This window comes from Ranitomeya imitator, chromosome 3, assembly GCF_032444005.1.
Source record: "Ranitomeya imitator isolate aRanImi1 chromosome 3, aRanImi1.pri, whole genome shotgun sequence".
Lineage (NCBI taxonomy): Eukaryota > Metazoa > Chordata > Amphibia > Anura > Dendrobatidae > Ranitomeya > Ranitomeya imitator.
The window spans coordinates 339852727-339866901 of NC_091284.1; the positions used below are offsets into that span (position 1 = coordinate 339852727).

General features: G+C 46.5%; 1 protein-coding gene across 3 annotated transcripts in view; it reads right to left on the bottom strand.

Moving 5' to 3' along the window:
- Positions 1–13612, bottom strand: part of LOC138669913 (protein 4.1-like) — a 405915-nt gene extending 392303 nt beyond the window's left edge. For all 3 annotated transcript variants that reach the window (XM_069756785.1, XM_069756784.1, XM_069756783.1), the window contains exon 1: positions 13490–13612. The gene's annotated coding sequence lies outside the window, so the exon portion shown is untranslated. The remainder of the gene's footprint in view (positions 1–13489) is intronic.
- Between the last annotated feature and the right edge of the window lie 563 nt (positions 13613–14175).

The following is a 14175-nucleotide window of genomic DNA, read 5'->3' on the forward strand; positions in this document are numbered from 1 at the left end:
CTGATCAGCTAGTCAGATCTGGCAAAAAAACAGATCCGTCGCATCAGTTTCACAATCTGCGACAGATCTGTTTTTTCAAAGTCGACAGATTGTGACTGATGGCAAAAAACAGATGTGTGAAAGGGGCCCAAGATATGTTATGAGCAATGCAGTTGCAAGACCCCTTCAGTACTACCATTCAGTTTTGGTTTTATCATTTAGACATTTTTTGTGGCTATCCTGCAGCTAGATCAAATGATATATAGGTCTAGTGGTTTTTGGGCTTGCAGCATACTAATAATATTTATTCCATACCATTGTGCCCTGTCACAGTAGGGGGAAAATCTGCCTGTCCGACTGTTCTACAGTGCTGCTTGGTCCCCGGCGGATTTTAAAGTACAGTATGTCATTCTCTAAAATGCCGCAGCGTTTCCACGTCAATCATACCTGGTTGAGAACATACAGCCAGTGCCTGATGCAGGGGCAGCATGTAGCAGCTGCCCGCTTCATCTTAAAGCATTATTCCAGTGTTTTTAAATTATTTTAGTACTGGAATTGTGCCATTAGTGTAAAGGTACCGTCACACAACGATTTCGTTAACGATATTGTTGCTTTTTGTGACATAGTAACGATATCGTTAACGAAATCGTTATGCGTGACAGCGACCAATGATCAGGCCCCTGCTGGGAGATCGTTGGTCGCTGGGGAATGACAGGAATGTACAGTAAGTATGTAGTGTTTTTTTCACTTTTACAATGGTAACCAGGGTAAGCATCAGGTTACTAAGCGCGGCCCTGCGCTTAGTAACCTGATGTTTACCCTGGTTACCCGGGGACTTCGGCATCGTTGGTCGCTGGGAGAGCTGTCTGTGTGACAGCTCTCCAGCGACCACACAACGCCTTACCAACGATCACGGCCAGGTCGTATCGCTGGTCGTAATCGTTAAGTGTAACGGTACCTTTAGCTTGCTGCCCCTAGTATTAATCTTATCAGCCATTTTCGTTTTATCAGAGCCGCTGCTGTCGTCTTCTGCAGGCTGTGACCTGCTGAATCGCTCCAGTGTTTCCTGGGTGAGCAGGACATCAGTTCTACCTGTAAGTCTATGAGAGCCAGAACAAGGCTCTCAGACTTACATTGAGAGCTTGTAAGTTACCTCTGGCTTCCAGGAGGTCAGAAGTAACGGTCACAAGATGGCGGATTGTGACCACAGCGGTGTCAACAACAAGTGAAGATAGTGGCCAGTAAGTTTGCACAGGCGCCAGGAAAGGTCAGAGAGGCCCAGCGCCTGCGCACTGCAGTTCTTTGCTCTGCCCTCAACAGGGCAGACAAAGTAAGCCTGTGCCGGAGCCGCAGCGTGAAGACAGGGAGAGGACGTCATCCTATGAAGATGGGAGGCCCCGGACCGGACTGCGACACCCATCGGATCGAACCACCCGCGTGAGTATAATCAACCTCTTTCAGGATACATCGGGGGCTTATCTACAGCATTACAGAATGCTGAAGATAAGCCCCTTGTGCCAGTGGGCTTAGCTTTGATTTTGGGGGTGACAGGCTCCCTTTAACCCCTTTACCCCCAAGGGTGGTTTGCACGTTAATGACCGGGCCAATTTTTACAATTCTGACCACTGTCCCTTTATGAGGTTATAACTCTGGAACGCTTCAATGGATCCTGGTGATTCTGACATTGTTTTCTCGTGACATATTGTACTTCATGACAATGGTAAAAATTCTTTGATAGTACCTGCGTTTATTTGTGAAAAAAACGGAAATATGGCGAAAATCATGAAAATTTCGCAATTTTCCAACTTTGAATTTTTATGCAATTAAATCACAGAGATATGTCACACAAAATACTTAATAAGTAACATTTCCCACATGTCTACTTTACATCAGCACAATTTTGGAACCAAAATTTTTTTTTTGTTAGGGAGTTATAAGGGTTAAAAGTTGACCAGCAATTTCTCATTTCTACAACACCATTTTATTTTAGGGACCACATCTCATTTGAAGTCATTTTGAGGGGTCTATATGATAGAAAATACCCAAGTGTGACACCATTCTAAAAACTACACCCCTCAAGGTGCTCAAAACCATATTCAAGAAGTTTATTAACCCTTCTGGTGCTTCACAGGAATTTTTTGAATGTTTAAATAAAAATGAACATTTAACTTTTTTTCACAAAAAATTTAATTCAGCTCCAATTTGTTTTATTTTACCAAGGGTAACAGGAGAAAATGGACCCCAAACATTGTTGTACAATTTGTCCTGAGTATGCCAATACCCCACATGTGGGGGTAAACCACTGTTTGGGCGCATGGCAGAGCTCGGAAGCGAAGGAGTGCCATTTGACTTTTCAATGCAAAATTGACTGGAATTGAGATGGGACGCCATGTTTCGTTTGGAGAGCCCCTGATGTGGCTAAACATTGAAACCCCCCACAAGTGACACCATTTTGGAAAGTAGACCCCCTAAGGAACTTATCTAGAGGTGTGGTGAGCACTTTGACCCACCAAGTGCTTCACAGAAGTTTATAATGCAGAGCCGTAAAAATAAAACAAAAAATTTCTCCCACAAAAATTATTTTTTTAGCCCCCAGTTTTGTATTTTCCTGAGGGTAACAGGAGAAATTGGACCCCACAATTTGTTGTCCAATTTGTCCTGAGTGCGCCGATACCCCATATGTGGGGGTGAACCACTGTTTGGGCGCATGGGAGGGCTCGGAAGGGAAGGAGCTCCATTTGGAATGAGGACTTAGATGGAATGGTCTGCAGGTGTCACATTGCATTTGCAGAGCCCCTAATGTACCGAAACAGTAGAAACCCCCCACAAGTGACCCCATATTGGAAACTAGACCCCCCCAGGGAACTAATCTAGATGTGTTGTGATAGCTTTGAACCCCCAAGTGTTTCACTACAGTTTATAACGCAGAGCCGTGAAAATAAAAAATCCTTTTTTTTTCCCACAAAAAATATGTTTTAGCCCCGAGTTTTGTATTTTCCCAAGGGTAACAGGAGAAATTGGACCCCAAAAGTTGTTGTCCTATTTGTCCTGAGTACGCTGATACCCCGTATGTTGGGGTAAACCCCTGTTTGGGCACACGGGAGAGCTCGGAAGGGAAGGAGCACTGTTTTACTTTTTCAACGCAGAATTGGCTGGAATTGAGATCGGACGCCATGTCGCGTTTGGAGAGCCCCTGATGTGCCGAAACAGTGGAAACTCCCCAATTATAACTGAAACCCTAATCCAAACACATCCCTAACCCTAATCCCAACAGTAACCCTAACCACACCTCTAACCCAGACACACCCCTAACCCCAACCCTATTCCCAACCGTAAATGTAATCTAAACCCTAACTGTAACTTTAGCCCTAGCCCTAACCCTAGCGGGAAAATGGAAATACATTTTTTTAATTTTTCCATAACTAAGGGGGTGATGAAGGGGGGTTTGATTTACTTTTATAGCGGGTTTTTTTAGCGGATTTTTATGATTGGCAGCCGTCACACACTGAAAGACGCTTTTTATTGCAAAAAAATATTTTTTGCGTTACCACATTTTGAGAGCTATAATTTTTCTATATTTTGGTCCACAGAGTCATGTGAGGTCTTGTTTTTTGCGGGACGAGTTGACGTTTTTATTGGTAACATTTTCGGGCACGTGACATTTTTTGATCGCTTTTTATTCCGATTTTTGTGAGGCAGAATGACCAAAAACCAGCTATTCATGAATTTCTTTTGGGGGAGGCGTTTATACCGTTCCGCGTTTGGTAAAATTGATAAAGCAGTTTTATTCTTCGGGTCAGTACGATTACAGCGACACCTCATTTATATAATTTTTTTATGTTTTGGCGCTTTTATACGATAAAAACTATTTTATAGAAAAAATAATTATTTTGGCATCGCTTTATTCTCAGGACTATAACTTTTTTATTTTTTTGCTGGTGATGCTGTATGGCGGCTCGTTTTATGCGGGACAAGATGACGTTTTCAGCGGTACCATGGTTATTTATATCTGTCTTTTTGATCGCGTGTTATTCCACTTTTTGTTCGGCGTTATGATAATAAAGCGTTGTTTTTTGCCTCTTTTTCTTACGGTGTTTACTAAAGGGGTTAACTAGTGGGCCAGTTTTATAGGTCGTGTCGTTACGGACGTGGCGATACTAGATATGTGTACTTTTATTGTTTTTTTTTTTTAGTATTTGGATAAAGAAATGTATTTATGGGAATAATATTTTTTTTTCTCATTTTGGAATATTTTTTTTTTTTTCACACATTTGAAAATTATTTTTTTTTACTTTTTTACTTTGTCCCGGGGGGGGACATCACAGATCAGTGATCTGACAGTTTGCACAGCACTCTGTCAGATCACTGATCTGACATGCAGCACTGCAGGCTTCACAGTGCCTGCTTTGAGCAGGCTCTGTGAAGCCACCTCCCTCCCTGCAGGACCCGGATCCGCGGCCATCTTGGATCCGGGGCTCGAGCAGGGAGGGAGGTAAGACCCTCGCAGCAACGCGATCACATCGCGTTGCTGCGGGGGGCTCAGGGAAGCCCGCAGGGAGCCCCCTCCCTGCGCGGTGCTTCCCTGCACCGCCGGCACATCGCGATCATCTTTGATCGCGGTGTGCCAGGGGTTAATGTGCCGGGGGCGGTCCGTTACCGCTCCTGGCACATAGTGCCGGATGTCAGCTGCGATAGGCAGCTGACACCCGGCCGCGCTCCCCCCGTGAGCGCCGCCGATCGCGCTGGACGTACTATCCCGTCCATGGTCATAGGGGCCAACCCCACATTGACGGGATAGTACGTCCGATGTCAGAAAGGGGTTAAAAAAAAAACCCACACACTTCAAAATTTTAAAATGCCATGTACTTATGTAAATTCCCCAGTAGCTGCCCAAATTCCTTACTAGTGATGACAACAGTTATCCAGTAGGACTCTAGTCACTGGAAATTGTTATTTATTAAAAAGTTTATTTACCTGCTGTCCACAACAAAATGTTATGTCTCAGGAACTGTCAAGCCACCATACAAGAAGTGGATACGAGACCCGACCGGAGGGCCTAGCAATTGAGTTATAAGGATCACTCACAGTAACGTTTAACTCCGATGAGTGCTATGCGGGGATTTATTTGATAGCACTCACTGTTATTCTATGGAGCAATGCAGATCAGTTATTTTTTCCCCACGCCAATTCTGCTCTGCAAATCAGACCACGCGCATTCATTCAAGTCTAAAGGCCCCTTCACACACAGCGACGCTGCAGCGATACCGACAACGATCCGGATCGCTGCAGCGTCGCTGTTTGGTCGCTGGAGAGCTGTCACACAGACAGCTCTCCAGCGACCAACGATCCCGAAGTCCCTGGGTAACCAGGGTAAACATCGGGTTACTAAGCGCAGGGCCACGCTTAGTAACCCGATGTTTACCCTGGTTACCAGCGTAAAAGTAAAAAAAAAAAAAAAACAAACAGTACATACTTGCCTACCGCTGTCTGTCCTCCAGCGCTGTGCTCTGCACTCCTCCTGTACTGGCTGTGAGCACAACGGCCGGAAAGCAGAGCGGTGACGTCACCGCTCTGCTTTCCGGCTGACCGATGCTCACAGCCAGTACAGGAGGAGTGCAGAGCACAGCGCCGGGGACAGACAGCGGTAGGCAAGTATGTACTGTTTGTTTTTTTTACTTTTACGCTGGTAACCAGGGTAAACATCGGGTTACTAAGCGCGGCCCTGCGCTTAGTTACCCGATGTTTACCCTGGTTACCAGTGAAGACATCGCTGGATCGGTGTCACACACGCCGATCCAGCGATGTCAACGGGAGATCCAGCGACGAAATAAAGTTCTGGACTTTGTTCAGCGACCAACGATCTCCCAGCAGGGGCCTGATCGTTGGTCGCTGTCACACAACGATATCCTTAACAATATCGTTGCTACGTCACAAAAAGCAACGATATCGTTAATGATATCGTTATGTGTGAAGGTACCTTAAGAGTGTGTTTGAAACATTGGACTGCACTCAGATGTCATCAGATTGCAGTCTAATGTACACATACAGAGACATGAGAGGTTTTGTTCTCCATCTTCTCTGTACCTGTGTTGCGATTCTCTCATGCCAGAAAATCAAATCACACTCAGATCAGACAGTTTGAGCCAAGCATCATTACCACAATTGATCTGATTCTCTTGCACGAAAGAATCTACGCTAATGTCTGCGAGCCCTTATTACCATCTCTACCAGAATATTAGCTTGTTTGCAAGCAGGGTGATTGTGAGTAACGCTCCACCCTGCACTGCAGAGTGGCTCAGGACAGGTTGTAAATTCCAGCATCTTATGTCTTTATTTTGTCTTATTGCATACAATGGATCCCATCTTGATTTGTAAATTGCCATCTTTAATTATAAGTTTTGGAACGTGAAACTGAGTCTTATTAACCATGCAAATTGTCTCTTCAGAGGGGAAGAGAACTTGAAGTCTAGCGCCACCTATTGAAAGCAGCAATCCTTCAAGTCAATAACAACCCTAACGAGTCTGATGACTTCGGATAAAACACTCGTCAATGCAAAGTATGAGATCTGATTTGGCTAGGTGAGAGGCCAAGACTGCACAAGCTGCGGATTTGGCTGCAGATTTGCAGCAGTTTTCTATGAGTTTACAGTACCATGTAAACCTATGGAAAACAAAATCCACAGTGCACATGCGGAAAAAAATGCACGGAAACGCCGTTTATTCCACAGCATGTTCATTCTTTGTGCGGATTATCTGGTTAACCACTAACAGCTTTGACAAGTTACTAAATCAGTGATGACCTAATCTGTCAGGGGTTGACTGGGGTATAAGTCCATGTGCACACGTTCAGTATTTTTCGCGTTTTTTTGTGATAAACGCTTACATATGCCTCCTATTAATTACAGTGTATTCCGCATTTCAGTGCAAATGTTGCGTTTTTCCGTGAAAAAAAAAAAAAATCACATTGCGGAAAAAAGAGCAACATGTTCATTAACCCCTTTCTGCCATTGGACGTAATATTCCGTCCATGTGGGGTGGGCCTTAATTCCCAAGGACGGAATATTACGTCCAGCGCGATCGGCCGCGCTCACGGGGGGAGCGCCGCCGAGTGTCAGCTGCTTATCGCAGCTGACATCCGGCACTATGTGCCAGGAGCGGTCACGGACCGCCCCCGGCACACCGCGATCAAAGATGATCGCGATGTGCCGGCGGTGCAGGGAAGCATCGCGCAGGGAGGGGGCTCCCTGCGGGCTTCCCTGAGACCCCCGCAGCAACGCGATGTGATCGCGTTGCTCCGGGGGTCTCCTACCTCCCTCCCTGCAGTAAGTCCCGGATCCAAAATGGCCGCGGATCCGGGTCCTGCAGGGAGGGAGGTGGCTTACCAAGTGCCTGCTCAGAGCAGGCACTTGGTAACGCTGCACTGCTCTCAGACAGATCGGTGATCTGTCAGAGTGCTGTGCAAACTGGCAGATCACCGATCTGTATTGTCCCCCCCTGGGGCAAAGTAAAAAAAAAAAATTTCCAAGTGTGTAAAAAAAAAAAAAAATCCTAAATGATGAAAAAAAAAAAATATATATTATTCCCATAAATACATTTCTTTATCTAAATAAAAAAAACAAAACAATAAAAGTACACATATTTAGTATCTCCGCGTCCGTAACGACCCGACCTATAAAACTGGCCCACTAGTTAACCCCTTCAGTAAACACCGTAAGAAAAAAAAAAAAAAAAAGAGGCAAAAAACAACGCTTTATTATCATACCGCCAAACATAAAGTGGAATAACACGCGATCAAAAAGACGGATATAAATAACCATGGTACCGCTGAAAGCGTCATCTTGTCCCGCAAAAAACGAGCCACCATACAGCGACAACAGCAAAAAAATAAAAAAGTTATAGTCCTCAGAATAAAGCGATGCAAAAATAATTATTTTTCTCTATAAAATAGTTTTTATCGTATAAAAGCGCCAAAACATAAAAAAATGATATAAATGAGGTGTCGCTGTAATCGTACTGAACCGAAGAATAAAACTGCTTTATCAATTTTACCAAACGCGGAACGGTATAAACGCCTCCCCCAAAAGAAATTCATGAATAGCTGGTTTTTGGTCATTCTGCCTCACAAAAATCGGAATAAAAAGCGATCAAAAAATGTCACGTGCCCGAAAATGTTACCAATAAAAACGTCAACTCGTCCCGCAAAAAACAAGACCTCACATGACTCTGTGGACTCAAATATGGAAAAATTATAGCTCTCAAAATGTGGTAACGCAAAAAATATTTTTTGCAATAAAAAGCGTCTTTCAGTGTGTGACGGCTGCCAATCATAAAAATCCGCTAAAAAACCCGCTATAAAAGTAAATGAAAAAAATGTATTTATTTCCATTTTCCCATTAGGGTTAGGGCTAGGGCTAGGGTTAGGGTTAGGGCTAGGGTTAGGGTTAGGGTTGGGACTAGGGTTAGGGCTAGGGTTAGGGTTGGGGCTAGGGTAAGGGCTAGGGTTAAGGCTACAGTTAGGGTTGGGGCTAAAGTTAGGGTTAGGGTTTGGATTACATTTGCGATTGGGATTAGGATTAGGGGTGTGTCTGGGTTAGAGGTGTGGTTAGGGTTACTGTTGGGATTAGGGTTTCAGTTATAATTGGGGGGTTTCCACTATTTAGGCACATCAGGGGGATCTCCAAACGCGACCGATCTCAATTCCATCCAATTCTGCATTGAAAAAGTAAAACAGTGCTCCTTCCCTTCCGAGCTCTCCCGTGTGCCCAAACAGGAGTTTACCCCAACATATGGGGTATCAGCGTACTCAGGACAAATTGGACAACAACTTTTGGGGTCCAATTTCTCCTGTTACCCTTGGGAAAATACAAAACTGGGGGCTAAATAAAAAATCTCTTTTTTTCCCCACAAAAATTTTTATTTTCACGGCTCTGCGTTATAAACTGTAGTGAAATACTTGGGGGCTCAAAGTTCTCACAACACATCTAAATAAGTTCCTTGGGGGGTCTAGTTTCCAATATGGGGTCACTTGTGGGGGGTTTCTACTGTTTAGGTACATTAGGGGCTCTGCAAACACAATGTGACGCCTGCAGACCATTCCATCTAAGTCTGTATTCCAAATGGCTCTCCTTCCCTTCCGAGCCCTCCCATGCGCCCAAACGCTGGTTCTCCCCCACATATAGGGTATCAGCGCACTCAGGACAAATTGCACAACAACTTTTGGGGTCCAATTTCTCCTGTTGCCCTCAGGAAAATACAAAACTGGGGGCTAAAAAAATTATTTTTGTGGGAAAAAAATTTTGTTTTATTTTTACGGCTCTGCATTATAAACTTCTGTGAAGCTCTTATTGGGTCAAAGTTCTCACAACACATCTAAATAAGTTCCTTAGGGGGTCTACTTTCCAAAATGGTGTCACTTGTGGGGGGTTTCAATGTTTAGGTACATCAGTGGCTCTCCAAACGCAACATGGCGTCCAATCTCAATTCCTGTCAATTTTGCATTGAAAGGTCAAACGGCGCTCCTTCCCTTCCGAGCTCTCCCATGCGCCCAAACAATGGTTTACCCCCACATATGGGGTATCAGAGTACTCAGGACAAATTGTGCCACAACTTTTGTGGTCCAATTTCTTCTCTTACCATTGGGAAAATAAAAAATTGGGGGCGAAAAGATAATGTTTGTGAAAAAAAATGATTTTTTATTTTCACGGCTCTACGTTATAAACTTCTGTGAAGCACTTGGTGGGTCAAAGTGCTCACCACACCTCTAGATAAGTTCCTTAGGGGGTCTACTTTCCAAAATGGTGTCACTTGTGGGGGGTTTCAATGTTTAGGCACATCAGTGGCTCTCCAAACGCAACATGGCGTCCCATCTCAATTCCAGTCAACTTTGCATTGAAAAGTCAAATGGCGCTCCTTCCCTTCCGAGCTCTGCCATGCGCACAAACTGTGGTTAACCCCCACATATGGGGTATCAGCGTACTCAGGACAAATTGTACAACAACTTTTGGGGTCCATTTTCTCCTGTTACCCTTGGCAAAATAAAACAAATTGGAGCTGAAGTAAATTTTTTGTGAAAAAAAGTTAAATGTTAATTTTTATTTAAACATTCCAAAAATTCCTGTGAAGCACCTGAAGGGTTAATAAACTTCTTGAATGTGGTTTTGAGAACCTTGAGGGGTGCAGTTTTTAGAATGGTGTCACACTTGGGTATTTTCTATCATATAGACCCCTCAAAATGACTTCAAATGAGATGTGGTCCCTAAAATAAAATGGTGTTGTAAAAATGAGAAATTGCTGGTCAACTTTTAACCCTTATAACTCCCTAACAAAAAAATTTTTGGTTCCAAAATTGTGCTGATGTAAAGTAGACATGTGGGAAATGTTACTTATTAAGTATTTTGTGTGACATATCTCTGTGATTTAATTGCATAAAAATTCAAAGTTGGAAAATTGCGAAATTTTCAAAATTTTCGCCAAATTTCCGTTTTTTTCACAAATAAACGCAGGTAATATCAAAGAAATTTTACCACTATCATGAAGTACAATATGTCACGAGAAAACAATGTCAGAATCACCGGGATCCGTTGAAGCGTTCCAGAGTTATAACCTCATAAAGGGACAGTGGTCAGAATTGTAAAAATTGACCCGGTCTATAACGTGCAAACCACCCTTGGGGGTAAAGGGGTTAAAAATGCAGAATTGTGGTGATTCCGCACACCTAGGAATGCATTGATCTGCTTACTTTCCGCATGGGGCTGTGCCCACCATGTGGGAAGTAAGCAGATTATGTGCGGTTGGTACCCAGGGTAAAGGAGAGGAGACTCCTCCACGGACTGGGTATCATATAATTAGTAAAAAAAAAAAAAAAAAAAAAAAAAAGAATTAAAATAAAAAAAATAGTCACTTACTTACCCTCTGATGGCCCCGGTGTCTTCCCGCCTCTCTGCACTGCACGCTGCCACTTCTGTTCCTGTAGATGCTCTGTGTGAAGGACCTGCGATGACGTCACAGTCCTGTGATTGGTCACGTGACCGCGACGTCAGCGAAGGTCCTGCCCACACACACACACCATCTATAAGAATGGACGCCGCTGAGGACATCGGCTGTCTGTAGGCAAGTAACCATTTTTTTATTTTTTTTATTATTTTTAAACATTCTATCTTTTACTATTGATGCTGCATAGGCCGCATCTATAGTAAAAAGTTGGTCACACTTGTCAAACACCATGTTTGACAAGTGTGACTAACCTGTCAGTCAGTTTTCCAAGCGATGCTACAGATCGCTTGGAAAACTTTAGCATTCTGCAAGCTAATTTCGCTTGCAAAATGCTAAAAAAAGCGAAAAAAAAAAAAACAAAAACAAAAAAAAAATGCGGATTTCTTGCAGAAAATTTCCGGTTTTCTTCAGGAAATTTCTGCAAGAAATCCTGACGTGTGCACATACCCTTACAAGAACAAGTGCTCCCCCTGTACAATTCCTTGGGAGAAGAGGGCAGCCCAGTGCATTCCATTGATCAGTAAGACCATGTGTTTACATCTCCATCTGGTGGTCCAGGTCCCTTTGCTTTTAATTTGGCTGCAATTTAACAGAGAAAGGTGCAGCCTGGGGGCGCCGACTCGTGTGGGAACGTAGCTGTATTGTTTTGTGATGTTTAGTGGAAACACGAGGTTTGGATATTACCACAAAGGCTACTTTCACACTAGCGTCAGGCTCGGCCCGTCGCAGTGTGTCGGGCCGAGGCTACCGACGCTAGCGTTGTTTGCGCCGCACAACGGGTGCAGCGGATGCAGATTTTCATCGCATCCACTGCCCCATTGTGAGGTGCAGGGAGGTGGGGGAGGAGTTCCAGCCGCGCATGCGCAATCGGAAAAAAGCAGTCCGTCGGCAGCAAAAAACGTTACATGTAGCATTTTTTTGCTCCCGGCGGTCCGCCACAGCACGGCGCAACCGTCGCGACGTGTGGCAATGCGTCACTAATGTTAATCTATGGGGCAAAAACACCCTGCAAACAACTTTGCAGGATGCGTTTTTTCCCATAAACGACACATTGCAAAAAACGCTAGTGTGAAAGTAGCCTAAGAGGACAGGGTGATGGCTGGGATTGGCAGTCTGCCTCCCAGAGGTGCCGGGTAATCTGCTGATATCACTGGGGAGCAGAGCCCCTTATGGGCCCAGCCAGCAGGCGCTCCAGCCCTATGCCACCACACTTTGCCCCATGCCCACCACAGGAGAGGAGCAGAGGACAGGGTGATGGCTGGCATTAGCAGTCTGCCTCCCAGAGGTGCCGGGTAATCTGCTGATATCACTGGGGGGCAGAGCCCCTTATGGGCCCAGCCAGCAGGCGCTCCAGCCCTATGCCACCACACTTTGCCCCATGCCCAGCACAGGAGAGGAGCAGAGGACAGGGTGATGGCTGGCATTAGCAGTCTGCCTCCCAGAGGTGCCGGGTAATCTGCTGATATCACTGGGGGGCAGAGCCCCTTATGGGCCCAGCCAGCAGGCGCTCCAGCCCTATGCCACCACACTTTGCCCCATGCCCAGCACAGCACAGGAGAGGAGCAGAGGACAGGGTGATGGCTGGCATTAGCAGTCTGCCTCCCAGAGGTGCCGGGTAATCTGCTGATATCACTGGGGGGCAGAGCCCCTTATGAGCCCGGCCAGCAGGCGCTCCAGCCCTATGCCACCACACTTTGCCCCATGCCCAGCACAGGAGAGGAGCAGAGGACAGGGTGATGGCTGGCATTAGCAGTCTGCCTCCCAGAGGTGCCGGGTAATCTGCTGATATCACTGGGGGGCAGAGCCCCTTATGAGCCCGGCCAGCAGGCGCTCCAGCCCTATGCCACCACACTTTGCCCCATGCCCAGCACAGGAGAGGAGCAGAGGACAGGGTGATGGCTGGCATTAGCAGTCTGCCTCCCAGAGGTGCCGGGTAATCTGCTGATATCACTGGGGGGCAGAGCCCCTTATGGGCCCAGCCAGCAGGCCCTCCAGCCCTATGCCACCACACTTTGCCCCATGCCCAGCACAGCCTGCAGCACAGGGTGATGGCTGGCATTGGCAGTCTGCCTCCCAGAGGTGCCGGGTAATCTGCTGATATCACTGGGGGGCAGAGCCCCTTATGAGCCCGGCCAGCAGGCGCTCCAGCCCTATGCCACCACACTTTGCCCCATGCCCAGCACAGCCTGCAGCACAGGGTGATGGCTGGCATTGGCAGTCTGCCTCCCAGAGGTGGCCCAGCACGGGTAGAGTGCCGGGTAATCTGCGGAGGGAATCATGTGGCCAGGGCAGTGGCCTGGAGATAGTTGTGCTCCCCCACAGCTGGTGGGCTGCCGCTAGCCCAGGACACGACCACCTTTCATTACACAGATGTCTGCTTCCAGCAGGTGACAGAACACCCCTCCAAACCACACACAGGGGGCGCCATACCGTTCAAACTCCAGTCACTCTGCAGTGTGAGTTTCCGCCAGTGGCTGCACAACTCGGGTGACACCGCCGAGCCCGGCCCCGCACCTACCTGACTGACGTCATCAAGGTGTTTCTGGGGTCATCAGAAGCTGACAGCTCAGGCCCCTTCCACCTGCACTGCCGCCGTCCTTGTCTGACGTCGATGCTCAGCCCCGCCCCTCTGAGGGAATGCACCGCCCACCGATGCTTTGCTCCGTTTATATTTGCTGGGACTAGGAGGGGCTCGACAACCGCGGCTGTCCCTGGATTGGCTGCGCTCTGACGTGGGCGGAGCTATATGCAGCTCTTTGCTGCAGTAACTTTAGCTGTTAACCCGTAAACTGGAGGTAGAAAAGCGAAGTACAGTAGACTTGTAGTTAGCAGCACCGGGCTGGCCCGGGCGGGAGTCAGGCTCGGTCCTCCGGGCTCTGCAGTGTTCCGATGCTTGGTGTTAGTAGCTGTCAGTCCTCACCCGGTCACCGCCAGCTCGGTGGCTGATGCAGCCTATGTTACCGGGATCTGCTGCTGACTGATGTGTGTAGCCCCAGACGTCACATCAGCACAATTACTGGCTCTGACAATGCTATGGCCAGCAGTAGGGCTCAGTCACATTCTTATATTTCCCATTGGTTTCTATATGTAACAAGCACTGGTGACCCAAAAAAGGGCCCTGTGTAGTGATGAGCTAGAAAACTCGTTACTCGGGTGGTCTCCGAGTATTTGTTAGTGCTCGGAGATTTAGTTTCTGTCGAAGCA